Source organism: Canis lupus, chromosome 17, assembly GCF_003254725.2.
Source record: "Canis lupus dingo isolate Sandy chromosome 17, ASM325472v2, whole genome shotgun sequence".
NCBI classification, from domain to species: domain Eukaryota; kingdom Metazoa; phylum Chordata; class Mammalia; order Carnivora; family Canidae; genus Canis; species Canis lupus.
Window position 1 is genome coordinate 1,067,810 of NC_064259.1, and position 17,066 is coordinate 1,084,875.

At 56.7% G+C, this 17,066-nt stretch overlaps 1 protein-coding gene across 26 annotated transcripts in view; it reads right to left on the reverse strand.

Moving 5' to 3' along the window:
- MYT1L (myelin transcription factor 1 like) overlaps positions 1-17,066 on the reverse strand; it is a 404,498-nt gene that overhangs the window by 148,071 nt on the left and 239,361 nt on the right. For all 26 annotated transcript variants that reach the window (XM_049095648.1, XM_035700367.2, XM_025454778.3 and 23 more), the window contains one exon: positions 3,792-3,947. The gene's annotated coding sequence lies outside the window, so the exon portion shown is untranslated. The remainder of the gene's footprint in view (positions 1-3,791; positions 3,948-17,066) is intronic.

The following is a 17,066-nucleotide window of genomic DNA, read 5'->3' on the forward strand; positions in this document are numbered from 1 at the left end:
AGTGACCATGTCCTGGATCCCCGAAGCCTCACAGCCTCTCCTTCAGGGAAGCACTTGATGCCACTGCTTGCCTCCCCCGGACCACAGACCCCCCGGCCTCCCTGGCTCTGAGGGCTCTGTCGCGGGGCCACAGCCCTGAGGACGTGGCCAGCTACAGCGGGTGTCTGGTCTCAGCCTCGGGTAAGCCCGGGCGTGCGTCCAGCTGCCTCCAGAGCACCGCGGCTCACAGCAGATCTGGCCGAGAGCCACATCCAGCGTCCCTCCCAGCACGGGGGCTCCCACGCCACGTCCCTCCTCCTGTCCCCGTGTCCGTCCCCCTTGCCGCTCTCCTCCTCAGCCTCGCGTGCGGTTCTCCCCCAGTCGTTGGCAGGTCTTGGGGTATGAGGTCCTCCTCTGTTGGGTGGTGCGGTCTGGTGAGGAGCGACCTCGTCCCACTGTTGGGCCTCCCTGCGATTTACTGAATAAATGACGTGATCGCCCCTTCAGTCTCCAGCCCTGAAGTCACATCTCCGATCCTCGGTCAAGTCGGTCATCACATTCGGGTTTCCCCGCCATGGGTTCCCGCCGCCTGGTGCGGCTCGAGTCCACACCCTCACCCAGTTGCAGGGATGACCCCGTAGATGCCGGGCCCTCTTGTCACGTTGTCGCCTGTGATGTCATCATACCATTTCCACCGCGGAGTCGCCGGCTCGAGAACCCAGGATGCTGACGCCCCCTCACGTCTGAGCAGCGGTGCCTGTCTCTTCCCCTGTTCCTCCTGCGTGACTGGATCGGGAAATGGGGGAAGAAATGCAGCGACGTGTCAGCCGTGTGGTGGGCGGCAGAGGGGCACCTGGCTTTCTTCCTGCAGCCAACTGCATGGCCCGAGCAGCGCTCTTGCTCCTAAAGCATCGTGAACACCCAGGGCGCTGCCCCTCTGCGCGCCGACTGTTTACGGAGCTGACCCCACGCAAGCCTCTCTGTAGGTTGCTACTGTCCCTTACGAAAAGTCACCGCTGTCTCTGCAGGCCAAGGCCCGTGGGTTCAACTCAGTTTTTTGGATGGATGCGCGGTGTTTCCCAGAATGTGTGTCCTATAATTTATCCAGCCGTCCCTGTGTGTTCCCCCACTAACGGGTACGGAGGTTGTTTTATTTCACTTGATCGTTTTATTCCGCTATAAAAAGAAGTGCAATAAATATCACACACATCGTTGTGTGTATTTCCATAAGACGGTTTTCTGAGCAGATATTTTCAGGACTTCTGGAAGATGCACAAATCCATGCACTTTTCAGCGAGCGTGAGCATCCCTATTTGTCTACACGCTGATCAACAATGGATCGCAGGGGCCTCGTTTCCGCCGAGTGAATCACGTGCCTCGCTGTCGCTCACGCCCTCTCCCCGTCCACGGGTGAGGTCCGTGCCTTCTCACCGGAGCCTCCTGCATTCTCTCTTGGGAAATCCTCACGTTCACCGTTTGCCTATTTTGGAAACGTCCACAGGTTTGGCAATAGCTCCTTGCACATCGAAGGTACAAATCTCTGTCCGTCTTACCTGTCGGGAGTATTCTCTCCACCATTCTTCCCCTTTGCTGGTGGTGTTTCCCTCGTACGTGCAAGGTAGGTGACCCAGCCAGTCACTGGGAAGAGCTGCAGGGCTCTGGCGCTTGGTTGCGGTTTCATGGTGGCTCCCTGCCCTCACGCCAGGGACCCCGTCCTCCTGGGTCCTCTCCGGGTGCAGCTGGGTCCCAGCCTCAGCGGCGCGGATGGCCTCATGCGGGGGTCTGTGCCACGTCCTAGTGCCCAGGGTTGGTGAGCCCGCCAGCGAGCCCAGCCGCCACGCTAGCGAACACCTGCCCAGCTACCTCCACCCCTCCGGTGGCCGTGCAATGAGAGGCCGCACCTGTCCTTTGAGTACTTCTAATAACCCCACAAAAGTGACCAAAGAACAGCTTTTAATAAGTAGTATATAAGGCGCTGTACTCATCTAAGCAGATCCGCATCTGCCCTGAGACTATATTTGATGTATATATTCAGCATTTCCCACCTTCACGTCTCCCTGACCTAAATTTCGATGAAGTGGTACAAAAAATAAGATTTGAAGATCCAAATATTTTTGACCTAGAGAAATATTAATAGAACTGCCCATTTGTGTAAGTATTTCAGATTATCCTAGCGGTTTTCTAGTTTAGAACTTCATAATCCAGTTTTTCTTCCTAGATTGAAGTATACTTGACATGCAAGGCATGCAAGCGTCAGGTGCACGCAGCCACCCGACGCTTGGGCCCGTTACGAGGCTCGACCAGCACGTGGCCCCGTCTGTCGCCGCGCGACGCTACGGTCCTTTCCCTGAGATCCCCTACACTGTGCCTCTCGTCCCTGTGACTTGTTTCTTGGATAGCTGGAAATTTCTGCTTTTAAAATCCAGTTTTCTTAAATTTTTTTTAACTTGTTTTTTTTAAGTTGAGAACAATAAACTACAAGAATAAAGAACAGGAGAGTTAGAGAAGCTTATGTGTGTGTGCAGGGTGCACTTGTGTCCCGGGAGGATGAGCCACACAGTCCCCAGAAAACGTTCAGAAATTACTCAGCGGGAGATGCTCACGAATTTCAGGGAGGAGGGGCTGGTGTGGGATCTTGAAAATGAGGTGTAGCCTTTCCCTCTCACTGTGTCTATCTGGCTGTGAGCCTCAGTTTCTTAGGGAGGACTCACAGGGGACAGTGTCCCCACGCCCTTCACGGGCCAGCGGGCAGGCGCACTGCCACTGGAGGCCGGGAGAACGGGAGTGTGGGGCGCGCACTCTGCACGTGGGTCCCGAGGCCTCGGGCGGCGTGGCTGCTGCCCTGCTGGCTGCCCTCACGAGGAGGTCACCAGGGACACCTGTGCACACGTCAGGATCCCTCGTCAAGGGGAGACCCACATGCACATCTAGGGGCCCTCAGAGGGCAGGCGTGGGGTCCCACGCGGTGACAGAGGAAGATGGCAGGACCATCCGGGGATGGGAAGGGGACCCACAGAAACAGCATGTGGCAGAAAGCAAGAGGAGAAAGTTCTAGAAGAGCATGTGGGGTTGGAAGGTGTGCTCACTTGTGACCACAGGGTTTAGAGGAGGAGCCCCGAGTCCCGACCTCAACCCCGACCCTGAGGGGAAGTGGTGGAGCGTGGGCAACCCAGCCTGGCTGGGGGTGGGCCTGCTTGGTGCTGGAGGCCCCTGCCACCCCCACGCTGTCTGAGGGGCGCCCCTGAGGTCAGCGTGGCATCTCAGGAGTTTGGGGGACATGGGCCGGCAGGCTGCGGACCGCACAGGGGACAGCGGCGAGGGACGGGGTGGACGGTCCCAGGGTGGCCCAAGGACGGCGATGGGCCCAGGGAAGAGCTTCTGGGGCTTGAAGACAGTGTCGTTTCCAGTCTCAGGAGAGGGTGGGGCTGTGCTGGCAGGGGGAAGGTGCGGCGGGGTTGGGGGAGTGGGAGGAGAGGCGAGGAGGGGAGGGGAGGGGCCGGGTAGGGGCAGGGCAGACACACACCCTCCGCAGCCGGACGGACAGAAGGAAGAGGGCGCAGAGCAGGGTGAGAGCTGCGGTCCTGGAAGGCGGACGTTGTACTAACCGCGGGTCTAGGCCATGTCTAACCCCCTGACCCAGGTCAGCTCTTCACACTGACCATGTACCACTCCGGTGGGTCCACGCAGTGTGGACGGGGGCCAACCCGCCCAGTGGGGACCGCACCCCACCCCGGGCGGGTTCATACAGTGTGGATGGGCCGCCCCGCCCCCTGGGGACTGCACCCCACCCAGGGGAAGAGGCCACGCTGTACCTTGCGGGGCGTCTTCTCTCCTAGGAAGGGAGGCAGCGTGGCTCCGCGGGCAGGACACAGGCCCGGAGTCGGGGTCCCTCTACGTTCTCCTTCTGGTCCTCCCCAGCTTGGACTGAGGCGAAGTCACTTAATTTCTCTGTGCCTCCATTTCTCCATCTGCAAAATAGGAACCACAGTGTCAAGCGCCGGGATTTCACTAGCTCGTGAGGAGAGGCGGTGGCGGGCGCAACCCTTGGGCTGCCCTGGGACTGAGGATCGTCTGTCCTATCCGTGGACAGGGGTTCTTGCGGACGTGGGGCCTGTCCCCGATCGGCTCAGGGGGTGCAGAGGGACCAGCCCTGTCAGCGTAGACTCTTCCCTGTGAGCAAAGTGGGCTCTGCAGTCTGAGACCTTCCAAGGACCTAAGAAGGTTCTAGAACTCCTGTTCTGGGGTGCAAAAGCCCCGCAGGCAGCCTGCAGGAGCACAAGGTACAGGTGACAGGTGGGTTAAGCAGCCCGACACTGGCAGCCCGTCACACCTCTAGCCGTAAACCATTCTATCAGCTTGCTTGGTGGGAACAGCAGGCAACTGGGTAGTTTCTTTATTTTTTATTTTTTATTTTTTATTTTTTATTCTTTAATTAATTAATTAATATATTTATTTATTTATTTAGGCAACTGGGTAGTTGAGGTAAGGAAGTCACAGGTGCAGTCGGGCCCTTTCCCTCAGAACTGCACAGTCCATCCTGGGGCCTGGACACCGGCCGCCGCAGCCTCCTCCGGGGGCCCCTGGGACCGACCTGGAAATCCTTTCGGGGCAGACCGCATCTTTCCCCGGAGGGCCTTCACCCACACGTGTGTCGTGCCGAGAACACAAGGGCACAGACCACACAAGACTTAAGATCATACATTCCTAGGAAGACAAAGTCGTCTTTTTCTTTTGAACTTTGCCACTTAAGACAAGAGATCGTCTCCCCGCCTCCCCTGGGGGGTTAATCATTTCCCTGAACCTTTCTAGGAGCTCGCCATCGTCTCAGGGTGCAGGCCCCAGACTGTGGAGCGGGGACCGTTCCACCTGCTTCTGTGTCTTAGCTGCAGAAGGAAGGGGGGGAGGGAAGGGAGGGAGGGAGGGAGGAAGGAAAGGGAAAGAAGGAAGGAAACCTAGAAACAAGAAGGCCCGCGCGCCGTCTGGAGTGTGCAGGGGCAATTCTAAGAGATTGCGTGAGGTTACATGAGTGACCCCAGTAAAATGTTCAATGGTGAAAAGATCTGAAACCGGGCTGACTCGCTAAATCATTTCCAGTTACCACCTCATGCCCTGAGCTCGCCGTTTTACAAGATCCACTTTTCCCGGGATTTCTCTGTCTCTACATCAGGTAACATACAGAGGGGCCCTAGCGTCCCGCCAGCGCTCGGTGGACGGTCCTGTATTGCGACCCCGACATTCATCATCACGCTTACCTATCTCCCTGCGCACTACCCCTGACTCTCAATTGCTCGTGTATGACCGTGATGTTGTGAACAGAGCTGGATGCAGGGAACCCTGGCTGCCTCCGTGTGAACGCCTTTGATGAATTCAACCGGTATTTACCGAGGGCTTGCTCTCGGCGTTCTCCCTGACTCGAGTGAGTCAGTATAAAGGAAGATGGGAAAGATGGGCCTACATGAGTTCAACAAAAAATGAAAGAAATGATAGGGGGAAGTTAGGATCAACACAGTCCCATCTTAAATATGCAAAAAAACCAATTTTTTTGGTGGGGGTATAAAGAAGAATAAAAAATGTGAAAGAACAGAAGGGAGAGAAAAAGAAAAATCAGTATGTTTGGGTAAAATAGAAACCCCATGGCCATCATTAAATGTACTACAATAAATAAATAAAAAGAGAGACCCTAATAATTGAGAAAAACACAACATAATCTAAAACGAAAGTTAAAACAATGCATTAACACGTTCGATTTTAATACTGTGACATGGGCAGATGTCTGCCTATTAAAAATAAATTCTTTTATTAAATTATGCTTATAAAAGAAGCATTTTGCAAACAGCTAACACTCAACTGAACGTTGGTAATATCAAGAAATATACATATAAATAGCTCATAATATTTAAAAATTCAACAATTAAATTATATGTTAATGAATGACAAGCAAACTATTAACTATTATTATTCAACTCATTCTGAGCATGAATTAAACTGAACCCGAGATTCCCGTTTAGTGCCGTTGTCACATAAACCCGAAGCATCTTCGTCTGCGGGTTTTGTGTCTTATTAACAATGAAACCGCGTTAGACAATGCCCTTTAAAAGAAGAAGAAATGGGAAAATAAGGATGGGGATGGGCTGGCATTCTCAGGGTCCCCTCGGGAGGTGGCTCCTGTGCTCAGGACGCTGTTCACTGCTCCTGGCAGGTGACCCAGGGACGGGGTCAGGTCGCCCCCCTGCCTTCTGCACCCATGGAGCAGGGCGGCCCAGGGATGGCCCGCAGCCAGGATTTGGCACCAGAGCCCTCCCTTTTCTTAGAACCTGCTCTTCTTTTTTTTTTTTTTTTTTTTCTTTTCTTTTTTTTTTTTTTTTTAACATTCAGAGTTAGTGGCAGAAATTCCCTCTGGGAAATTTACTTCAGGAAACCAAGGTCTCACACCTACTTTATTTCTGTTTATTTGCTTTAGAAGGACGTGCACTCACAGGGCACGCACGGAGGGCTGGGAGGACAGAGATGGATGGAGCCGGGAGCCCATGCTCACCACGGGCCACAGGGCACCACCCGCCTCCGCTCCCGCTGCTCGGCCGCTGGGCCTGGAGGCTTGAGGGCAGGTCCCCCCCCACCCTGCGTCCACCTGGACTGCTCCCCGCGTCTGTTGATGCCCAGCCCAGGGCCAGGGCCTACAGAGGCTCCCTTGGGGGGTGCCCCTCACTGATGCGCATGTCCTCCTGCGACAGGTCATGTCCCCAAGACCGCGGAGGCCCGCGGAGCGTCCGGTGCCCACAGGGCCTGAGCCCACCGACCCTGAGAACTTTCTTCCTCCTTGTGAACATCTCCTTCTGCGTATATTCCTTTGCTATGCGTGGGGTGGGGGGAGTGTGTCTGTCTCGTCTGCATTTGCACTCCATCTATCCTCGCTTCTCTATTTTTTTCCACCTCTTTTTTTCTGTTTTCTGTGTCTTTTGGGAGATTTCTACAAATGTGTCTCTGGGTTCTTAGATTGCATTTTAAGATTTCAAGAATACGATTTTATATGCCCAAATTAGCTTTTATCACAGCTATGCATTTGCATGTATTTGGGTGATTGTTTGTCTTTGCAAGAAGTTAGAGACTGTGTCTCACACTGTGTCACTAATATCTCACACACTGTGGTGTATAAGGAGCACTGTGTTCACGTTTGACTGAAGGTGGGATAGGTGAAGGGAACGAGGAGAGGAGAGAGGGAAAGACAGGGCCAGGGAAGGAGGGATGAAGGAGGGGGAGGAGGAAGCTAGGGGGAAGAGGAGGAGGAGGGGGGAAGGAAGGGGGGGAGGTGGCAGGTGTCTCTGGGGGAGACCATCCCCCTCCCCCATCAGGGGAAGCTGCGCAGCAGGGACGCGGGCCCGCCGTCCAGGATGTGCACTCTGGTTTCCTGCTCTAACCTGGGACAGAGCTGAGACCCTTACTGGATGGGACGTGCAGCGGGACAGCCGGTCCCTTCCCTGGTATGAACAGGAAGACCATTGATTTCTGCCAACAGAGTTGAGTCCTGGCTCATGAGCTGCTGGCCAGTCCCTTGGTTGGGTGGCCCAACGGCCCTGAGCTCGGTCCTGTGCCCTCTGTGCTGTGGGGACCCGCTTCCCGACCCCTGGTCTTGGTCGTTGGTTATTGGATGTCGCACGGGGGCCAGGGGCTCAGGGAGCTATGGACGCTTGGTGGCAGGGTCTCAAGTCCTTATGACGCACTTTTGAAACACACACTGGGTCATGAAATTTTAAGTATAATGAGCCAACGATGGACACGGGCCAATAGGAGCAAGAAATAAGCCCCGATGTGGAGAGGCCTGTGATGTGCGGGCACTTTGGGATGTGCACGTTCTAGCGACGCCTCTACCATCGCCCTGCTTTCCTGACCTAAAGAGGTGAGGACGATGCCATGACTCTCAACGTGGCCCCAAAACATGAAATTCTGCGGGCAAAAGCAGACTTCCCATTAACCAGGCCGACTCCCTTAAAAAATACTAATTCAATGATGATTGTGGAGATCGGTGTTGTGTTCTACTCTGTTCCCCGCTGATGAGGAATGAGCATTGGCTGGAGACACACGGTAGACTGAACTGTGTCCCCAGTCACATAGTAACCGCTGGGCTGGGGTGGGGGACAGTCACACCTCGATGAAGGGCAGGAAGCCTCGGGACGGGGTAGGTACTCAGCTTGGGTTTTACCTACAAGAAGAGCCCTAACGCCTCCATCACCATAGGTCTACGGAGCAGCTCGCCTCATCTGCACTCTTCTACCTTCTGCTTTTTATTAAAATGTGCCTGTTGTAAAACTGCAGAGTTAATGAGCAATGATTTGCCCTTCGACCCCTGAATTAGGAAGACTGAGGCCAGAGGGGGAATCTCCTAGAGCCCAGCGGGCCTTGGTAAGTGGACTGTCCCATCCACCTAGCCCTGGGCTCGGAGGCCACCCCCCACACCCGTGGTGGGCCTGAGGTTTGAGCACAGGTGGGAGACGTGTGCGTTTCCCCAGGCTGCCTCCACACTGTGTTGCAAAGGAGGAATCTGAGCTCCGGATAGGGGACGCCTCCTGGGTGGGCCTGCTTTCAACACGTCTACACTGGCTTGGGGGGTAGTGGCTGGCCCTGAGCTGAGCAGCTGCTTTGTAGATTAGACGGGTGCAGAGGATGGGTGTTGACCTGGGTTAGAAATCACAACTAACTTTAATGCGATGTCAGATGCCGACTTCATTATCTACATTTCTCACACAACGTAATTAATTTGGGGAACTTCGGCGAGGCCGAGGAACATGCCCAAGGTCACCCTGGCAAGAGGACAGGTTCGGTCTCTGAGCCCAGGGGTCCTGGTTCCCGTCCACTGCCGGACAGCGAGATAGGAATACACGCTCGGCGTGAAGATCCAGGTGCCCTGGGTCCCCTCCAAGCACCTGTGGGCTGGAGCCCTGGCCGCCCTCCCTTCCCGGGGCGAGCGCGCCTCCCAGGCTGGTTCGGCCGCCGCGGCTGTGATGCTCCGCCGACCACACGCGTGGGAAGGACGCGCGCCTTCCGCCGGAGCACCGTTAGCTCCGCAATATGCGTAAGGACAGAACCACTGTGACTTCAAGCACAAATGCTTATTCTTCTATAAACCGTTTTTGTTCCGTTACAGTTGGAGACATTCCCACGTGTGGGTAACGGGCTAAACCTCAGATTTTGTAATTGGTTATCATTTCACAGCGCGGCCACCCTCCGCTTAGGAAACTCCCTGGTGCCTCGGTGTGAGTCCAGATGGCTGCCCGAGCTCACCACGCACACGTGCTCCTGCGGGCACCTGGGCCTGTCTCCTCCTCCTGCGCACGTGCCTGTGTCTCAACATTCACAGTTTCAGCAGGTGCCACCCAGTTGCCCTTTGAAGTGAACGGATGGGTTTATGGTCAGTAAATATGTGAACGTGCGTGTTTGCCCAGCACTGGTGCCAGGCCTGCCTCAGCAGTCTTCCTTCCACAGGACAGCCGAGCCTCGGGGCTCCCTGCGTCTGAGCGCGCTGCCCCTGTGGCCTGCCCTCTCTCCTCCTCTGGCTCTACCGACGGTGCCCTTTACCCTCCGGGTCACGCGGGCTGCATGTGGGCGCCGTCCCCTTCCTGCTGTACACGCTGCAAACCCTCCACCCCAGTGGGTCTTGGGTCTTCTGTCTTTGCTCCCGGCCAAGGGCAGACCCAAGGCAGCTCTCCCCAGGTCTGGTCTTGAAAGCTTCGATGTTTTGTGCTGCATCTTGAAGGGCCTTTCCCAGCCCGAGGAAAAGGGCTTTCTCCAGGATTTCCTCCCAGGTCCTCCTGGGTCCGCAGCCGCTCACGCTTAGTTGGGATTGGTCGTGCAGTCCCAGGGAGCACGGCTGCCCCAGAGCAGCGGCCCTTCCACACGAGCGTCCTCGTCCGGAGAGCCCTGCCCGTGCTGGACCCACACAGGGACCAGGACAGACAGGAAGGAAGAAGGACAAGCAGGTGTCCTGACGGAGCCGGCAGCCACGGGGCCTGGGCAGCACGGGAGGGGCCTCTGCAGGCGCCCGGCCTCTGGCTCTCTCCATGAGGGCAGGCTTGGTTCCCGCCGGAGGGGAGACACAGAGGCTGAGTGACAAGCGGTGAGGACGTTCCCAGGCCAGGGAGATGGCAGGTGCGCGGGCACCCCGAGGGACAGGTTAGGGTAAAGGGACAAGGTGGGCGGAGGGCAGAGGCTCCCGGGATCCGCTGCCACAGACGAGCTCTCCATTTTGTTCCGAGAGGGCCAGGTCTTCCAAGGGTTTTGAGCGGCGAGGGCAAGTCATCCAAATACTTAAAAAAATTTTTTTTAAATTATTTATTTATTCATAACAGAGAGAGAGAGAGAGAGAGGCAGAGACACAGGCAGAGGGAGAAGCAGGCTCCGTGCAGGGAGCCCGACGTGGGACTCGATCCCAGGTCTACCAGGATCATGCCCTGGGCTGAAGGTGGCGCTAAACCGCTGAGCCACCCGGGCTGCCCAAACCAAATGCTTTTTAAACGGGTCCCCCAAGCCCAGTCTTACGTGTCTTCTGGAAACCAGCGAGCAGGGAGCGAGGGCACCACGGCACTCTCTTGGGTCACCCCTCACCCGGGACCTGCAGAGACTGAGCACCTGGAGGGGACAAGGGGCAGGTGCTGCAGCGTAGGTACGCGGAGCCCCGCTAGGACTAAGCCCCCGTGTGTGTGCAGAGAGACGGGCCCTGCGGGTGGACGCTAGGGACGCAGAGACGCTCCGGGGCTAGCGGCCCCACCTGCCCCCCATGCCCGGCCCAGCTCCCCGCCCCTGGGGCCGAGCCTGTGCCCCCAAGCCCTCCCTGCAGACCCCTCGCTTCACCAGCCCACTTCAGCCCTGATGGCTGCACGCACGCGGACGACATCAGAACATGTTACGTGGGGCGTCACACGAGCCCCCGGCACACGTCTGCTGATAACACACACGTCCCCTCCAAGTCCAGGGAGGCTGTTTGCAGGGACTGCCCGGGATCCTCCTACCACCACACGGGTAAGAGCCCCTGTCCCGCGTCCGTGTGGTCGGACCAACAGTGTAAGCTCTCAGTTATGAAGAAGAATGCCTCATATAAATTTAAATGCCCTTTATTTTATGGGATAACAGTTTTTCTTTGTCAGATTCAGAGTTCTGTAGCAGTAAGTTTGAATGTTTTTTTTTTTAAAGAATCACAAATTTGACCAGGTATAAGGTGATGGAACATGAGAGATACTTCAATCTTTCTTTTCCTCTCCTGAATCTGTTAGAACTTCTCTGGGGTCAGAATGATGTATAATATGTTGATGTATAAGGTCAACTGTCGTCCTTATTTATCCATCCAAAAATATCATTTTTCAGCCTGCAGGCTTGACATGGCCAAATTGATTAAATGTGATAGAAGATGATCATCCACCCACGTGTGACCGAAGTGACAGGGACATTTCATCTTAAAGGATTACTACCGCGGGGGAACCCTGGGGTTAGTGCATCCGAAGTCATGCCCATCCAGGGTTTGCTGATACGACTCAGGACGGGGCAATTTTCTCGGCCGTTTAGAAAAGAAACAGCTTCCCCGACCATGACGGTTGTTGGATTAGCGTCCTGCGCCGCCAGAGGAGTGTTACCAACATTCCTGTAAAGGTTGTGTTCCACGAGCCTCATTGTTACGGGTTGAACTGTGTCTCTCAAACACTCACATGCCGAGGCCCTAACACGTGGGACTTCAGAACGTGGCCTTTATCTGCAGATCCGATAAGCTCCGATGAGGCCGTCACGGAATGGGTGGGGCGTGCATCCCACGTGACTGCTGTTCTTACAAAGGAGGAATTTGGACCCAGATTCACAGGCGGGGAGGATGCTCTGTGACCCTTCTGCAGAGATCAGCGACGCATCTGCAAGCCCAGGACCCCAAGGTCAGCAGCAAAGCCCCAGAAGCCAGCGGGAGGCTGGAGCAGAGTCCCCGTCTCGGCCTCAGAGGGAATTGGCCTGGCCGACAGCCTGACGTGGGCGACGCTTCCATCCTGCGGACCCGGCCTAAGAGTCCGTGCAGTGGGACTGCACGTGCCCCCCGTGCCCCCCGCCTGTCCGCGGTGCTGCCTCCGCAGCCCCAGCGAACGCACACACCTCCCCTGTCCGTCCCTCTCGGGGACCCCGACCCAGTGGGGCTGATGATGGGCGTCCTGCTCGCTGCACGGCTGGGCCTCATTTCAATGCCAGTGACAGCCTCTTTGGGGGGCTCTCCGTCTGGACGGCACTGGAGGCCAAAGGTCATGGCCACACGCCGCAGGGGAGGCCCGCCACCCTGGTCCCGCCCGCCCCCCGGGCCCAGCGGCATTTTAGGCAAATGTCAAACTGTCCGTTTGTTTGTGGAAACATGGGCTGGGATGTGCGAGAGGCGGGTGTTTGGAAGAGCATCGCTCTCGCTCTTCTCTCTCATGCTTCCTCGATCGCCAGCCTTCGCCGTCCTCACGCCCCGCCAGACAATCAGGGTCGCCACCGTCGGAAGCCACAGTTTGGAGGGACCAGGCAGCGTTTAGGTGTGGCGACGTCACGGTAAGTCCTTGGGAATCTGAAGGGAGGACGCGGGGATCAAGCCCGGGATTCGAGGCAGGGTCCCGGGTGAGGAGAACAGACGGCAGGCCCGACAGGCTCACACCTCGCCCGAGGCGGGCACCAGGCGTTTCTGTGGCCTGGCGGGGTGCCCTGGGGGCTGCAGGCCTGTGCACCCTCGGAGGGAAGCTGAGCCCGCATCCCGGCCAGGTTGGGCCTTCACGCGGGTGTGCACACCTCGGAGCCTGGCCAGAGAGGAAGGATCCCGCCCAGGGCTGCGGGGCTCGGCTGCACTCTGTCTAGAACCCGTGTGGACGATCTGGCCCGTGTCTCACCAGCTCAGGCCCTTGTACGATGGCCTGTCCAGCAAGGGGAGGGGGCCGCTTGCCCCCCTGGGGGTGTGGGAGGGAGGGTCCAGCGCGCCAGCCCAGCCTTTGCACCTGCCTGCCTGGTGAGGACGTGGCGTGGCGCCCTGTTGTCTGTCTCAGGCCGTAGGGAGGACCGAGTACCAGCACCGAGGGGCTGGCTGGGTGGGATCCGCCCTGTGGGGACCTGCCCCCTTCTCCGAGGCTCTGACCATCTGGTCTGTGATCTCGAGAAGCGTCCAGACCCAGGTCAGGCCCTCTTCCAGCCCCAACGTTAAAATCAACATGGGGTGCATTTCCCGCGGCAGCTCTTCCTTTGCAGGGACGCGGAAAGCAGTGATGACACCAGACGGGGTTCGCGGCTCCCCCTACCCTGGAAGCGCCTGGTTTTAAAGTCTCTCCGTGAAAACGGGATTTCGGGGTGAAGATGCCCATGCCGGCTTGCCTTCCCTCTATCTGGGAACCTTGCACTCTCTTCTGGAAGATATTTTACATTGATTTCGAAACACTGTCCTCAAAGCAAACGCCAATTTCAAATACCTTTGAGGGTTTCCATCCTGATACCGCCTAGATACTGGCGCACCGCACCTGCGTCCTGCCCCGGAGCGCTTCCCCTGCGGGCCGGCTCGCGGGGCCCTTCCCCTGGGGCTGCCCACACCTCTTTCTGGTTTTCGAGGGGCCCCCCTGCCCCAGATCCAGGCGCTCCATGATTCCCCACCGCACAGACCAACTTTTCTAACTAAACAACTCGTAGAGCTTCACCTCCAAGCCTGTTATTCTATTGGCTCTTCCCCCGAATGTCGGGCGTCTGCCCCATTTCCCCACCCCGACCCCCAGTGATGCCTGGACTCGGGCTCTTCCCGCCAGCGACCACCCGCGGCCCCCATCCGCCTCGCAGAGAACCGCCCGTAGCTCTGTGTTCCCCGCGAGATCTCTGTGGGTGCAAGGTCTGGAGCTCTTCCTTCCCGCCTCCCACGTGGCCCCCACCTTCCTGCACCCACGACTCTGCACGAGGGAGCCTATGACTGCGCCCGCTGCCTCTGCAGCCCCCAGCACGGCGGCCGTCCTGAGAGCTTGGCGGTTTTCCACTAGGGACATTTGTCACTTTAAAAATCTTGCATGGAAACTGAACACTTTCCGTAGACGAGCTTCCACTCGTCACCCAGCCTGGGTGAAATGGGGTGACGGGCGCGGGGTCCCCACGGGGTGGCTGTCACTTGTCGTGGGCCATGATGCTTCTGGAAACCCTGGGCTTGGCGGAGCACAGCCGAGCACAGGTCACGGATGCTCAACGTCCTGGCGTGGATCCCCCAGTGGGACGGATTCACGCATCGCCCTGCCCACGGGAGGATCCACCTGCACGTGCTCTGCTTCCCAAATCGCAAGGTCTGAGGCCAGAGGCCGCCTTCTGTTTACTGGGCGCGGCGCTTCACACAGGGAAGTGTGCAGCAGTGTTTACGTAAAAGCCAGCACATGGAGGAAACATCTAGACGGGCTTTTATATAAAAAAGACCCGGATAACTTGGAAGATCACCAGTGTGATTTTCCTCGTCAGCTGGAAGAGTCCGGGGGAGTTTTGAGCTCTTCTGAGACACGCTGTGAGGTTGTTTTCAACAGGGAAAGAGGATGCTCCAGCCGTCCTGCGCGTGCGGGAGCGCGGCTCCGAGCGCCCTAACCTGGGAGGATGTGACAGGCACAGGCTCACCGGGGGCTGCAGCAGTGGGACATTAGCATTCATTTACATATATTAGCATTCATTTACATACATTTACATATAGCGTTCCTGTCCCCCCCCTCAGCTCCCAAACCTGCATACCAGATAAATTTTTTTAAAAGGTAGTGTGACCTGTGGCAATTATATTCAAGCCCAATATTCAGAACAAGATACACGAAGCAAAACAAAACCCTAAAACAATCAATTACATGCCTGATTAGGGTAAAGACAGGCAGCGCCTCGGCGAGAAACAGAAAGCCAGACAGAGCCTGCGTCTTCGAGGGCTTTCCAGCAGCAGCAGCAGCAGCAGCCGGCTTGCAGCCTGCATCCTGGTTCATCCCTCGTTGGTTTTAGGAAACACTTCCCGGCAGCGTGATGGGCTGTGCCCCGTGTTGGGTGCTCTTACCTTTTGATTTCCAGCCTCATCGCTGCAGCGAAATTGTGGCCTGGGTCTCACTGTCCCACCGGACACGTCCCCTGCCAGTTTGGGTGAACGTTCGCAGAGGTCCGCTGGTGTGAAGTTAGGTCATGCCTGTGTCCACCGAGGTCCCGGCCAGGGTCTGAGGAGGGTCTGCAGGGCCTGCTAGTCGTGGGTGCTGCCTGCCTACACTGAGGGGTGGGGAGGAGGTTCGAGAAGCCGGCACAGGGCCGGTGCCTAGGCAGCAGACGGAGGGGACGTGCTGAGGGCCCCTTAGGCCTGCGGGGTCCTGAGCGGCGCGCCCCCAGCACCCACCGGAAAGCTCCACGCCCTGGTGAGAAAGCGGCTGCTCAGAGCTCGTGGCTTTCTGGGGCCGGTTCTGCAGGTCAGTTTTCTCTCCCCATCCCCAGGCCACCGGGGTGCCTCTGCTGATCAACTGTGCCCGCTGTCGCTGGGCTCCCAAGGGCACCGGGGACCTCGCTGGTGGCACTCCGCGCCCCTCTGCTCTGGGGAGGATGTGGTGTTGACCGCCCCTGCGCACAGCCACCCTCAGGGATGCTTTCTGGTAGGATGTTCTTGAACAGTGCCCTGGATGACCCCCAAGGCCAGCAGCGGTGGGTTTTGGGGGACCGGCTCCCCTATCATCATAGGAGAGGCAGAGTCAGCCTCTGTGGGGCAATGCTGAGCCAGGAAAGTGGAATTTGCCATGTGTGAGTGGTCAAGTCCTGAGCAGCAGGGCAGAGAGAGCAAAGGGCCAGGAGAGATGGAGAAGCACAGAGCATCTCCACATCATGTACGCTGACTCCCGCTCTGTCCGCAGGACACAGGCTGACAGTGCAACGGGGGCTGGGAGGGGAGTGCATGGGAGTTAAATCTCCAACCATGTCCGAGATGTCCCGTGGGCGTGCACCTCAGCACCGGACAAGGCGCTCAAGTGGGGCAGGCAGGTGTCCACGTGCCCCTGGCGACTCGGGAGGTGGGCGGAGCTGTGCCATGGGGGCCCACAGCAGGAGTGGAAACTGGCGTGGCATCACTCGGTTCAGCCCAGCAATGCTGGGGGTACATAACAGGATGTCCTTGTTGCAGCCTAAAGAGGTTTAAACTTGCCCTGGACTCATGCATCCTTTGGGACGGTCCTATATTGTGCTGAGTCAACTACCAAAAGGTCATTGGAAGGGAAATTTGGCGGGTGAAAGGCAAGACGGCACATGACTACGAACAGCACGTTCCTGTATCTGTATGGAGGACGTACTAACTGGCGTCTGTGAAATAAGCCAACTCGTAAGATAGCGTGTTAGGACCATATAACAAAAAGTAGCTCCACAATTTGAGTTGATTATATTAATATATAGAAGTACAACTTAAGAAATAATGTAATATGCAGGACAGATGCCACGTAATAACCAGCCAGCACTTCTGGAGGCTGGCTCAAGGTGGCAAAACCAACAAACAGTTCGAACGCGCCAACCCAGAGCTTCTCTCTGTGAGCAGAGCGGTGGGGCCCCATGTCGGTGATGCCTCGGAGTCTTCCTGCCTGAGCTGGTGAATGCGGATGGTAAGACCTGCCTTGCACACCATGCTCAGGATTAGAAATGGTGTCGATGCCCAGAAGGGCCCTAAAGAGTAGAGTCTGGATACTCAGCAGCCACGATGATTAATTTAGAACTGCTTTTAGTTCTAAAGAGCAAATGTGAAAAATCAAAGAACAGAATAGTGGTATTATTGGTTTTGCTCAGATGATTCCTCTTAGCCAATGACATCATTTTGTAGAATTGAATTTCTATCATATTTAGGGTCATCTTACTGGGTTATGTACTTTCTTAATAATATTGCGATGCCGGCCAAAGAGCTTCTGACTTGTCTGTGTCTTGCCGTGCTCATCAGGTAAACACAGAGCTTACTCTGTGAGAGTAAGAGTGAGCACTTAGGTCTGCCCAGCGCTGAGCTGGTGCACTGGTTGGCTCCATCGGACGAGTAAGTCCGAGAGTCCCTGAGGCTCTGGGCTGAGTGGAGCAGGGAGCCAGGACGAGGGTGGGCTTCCTGGCTC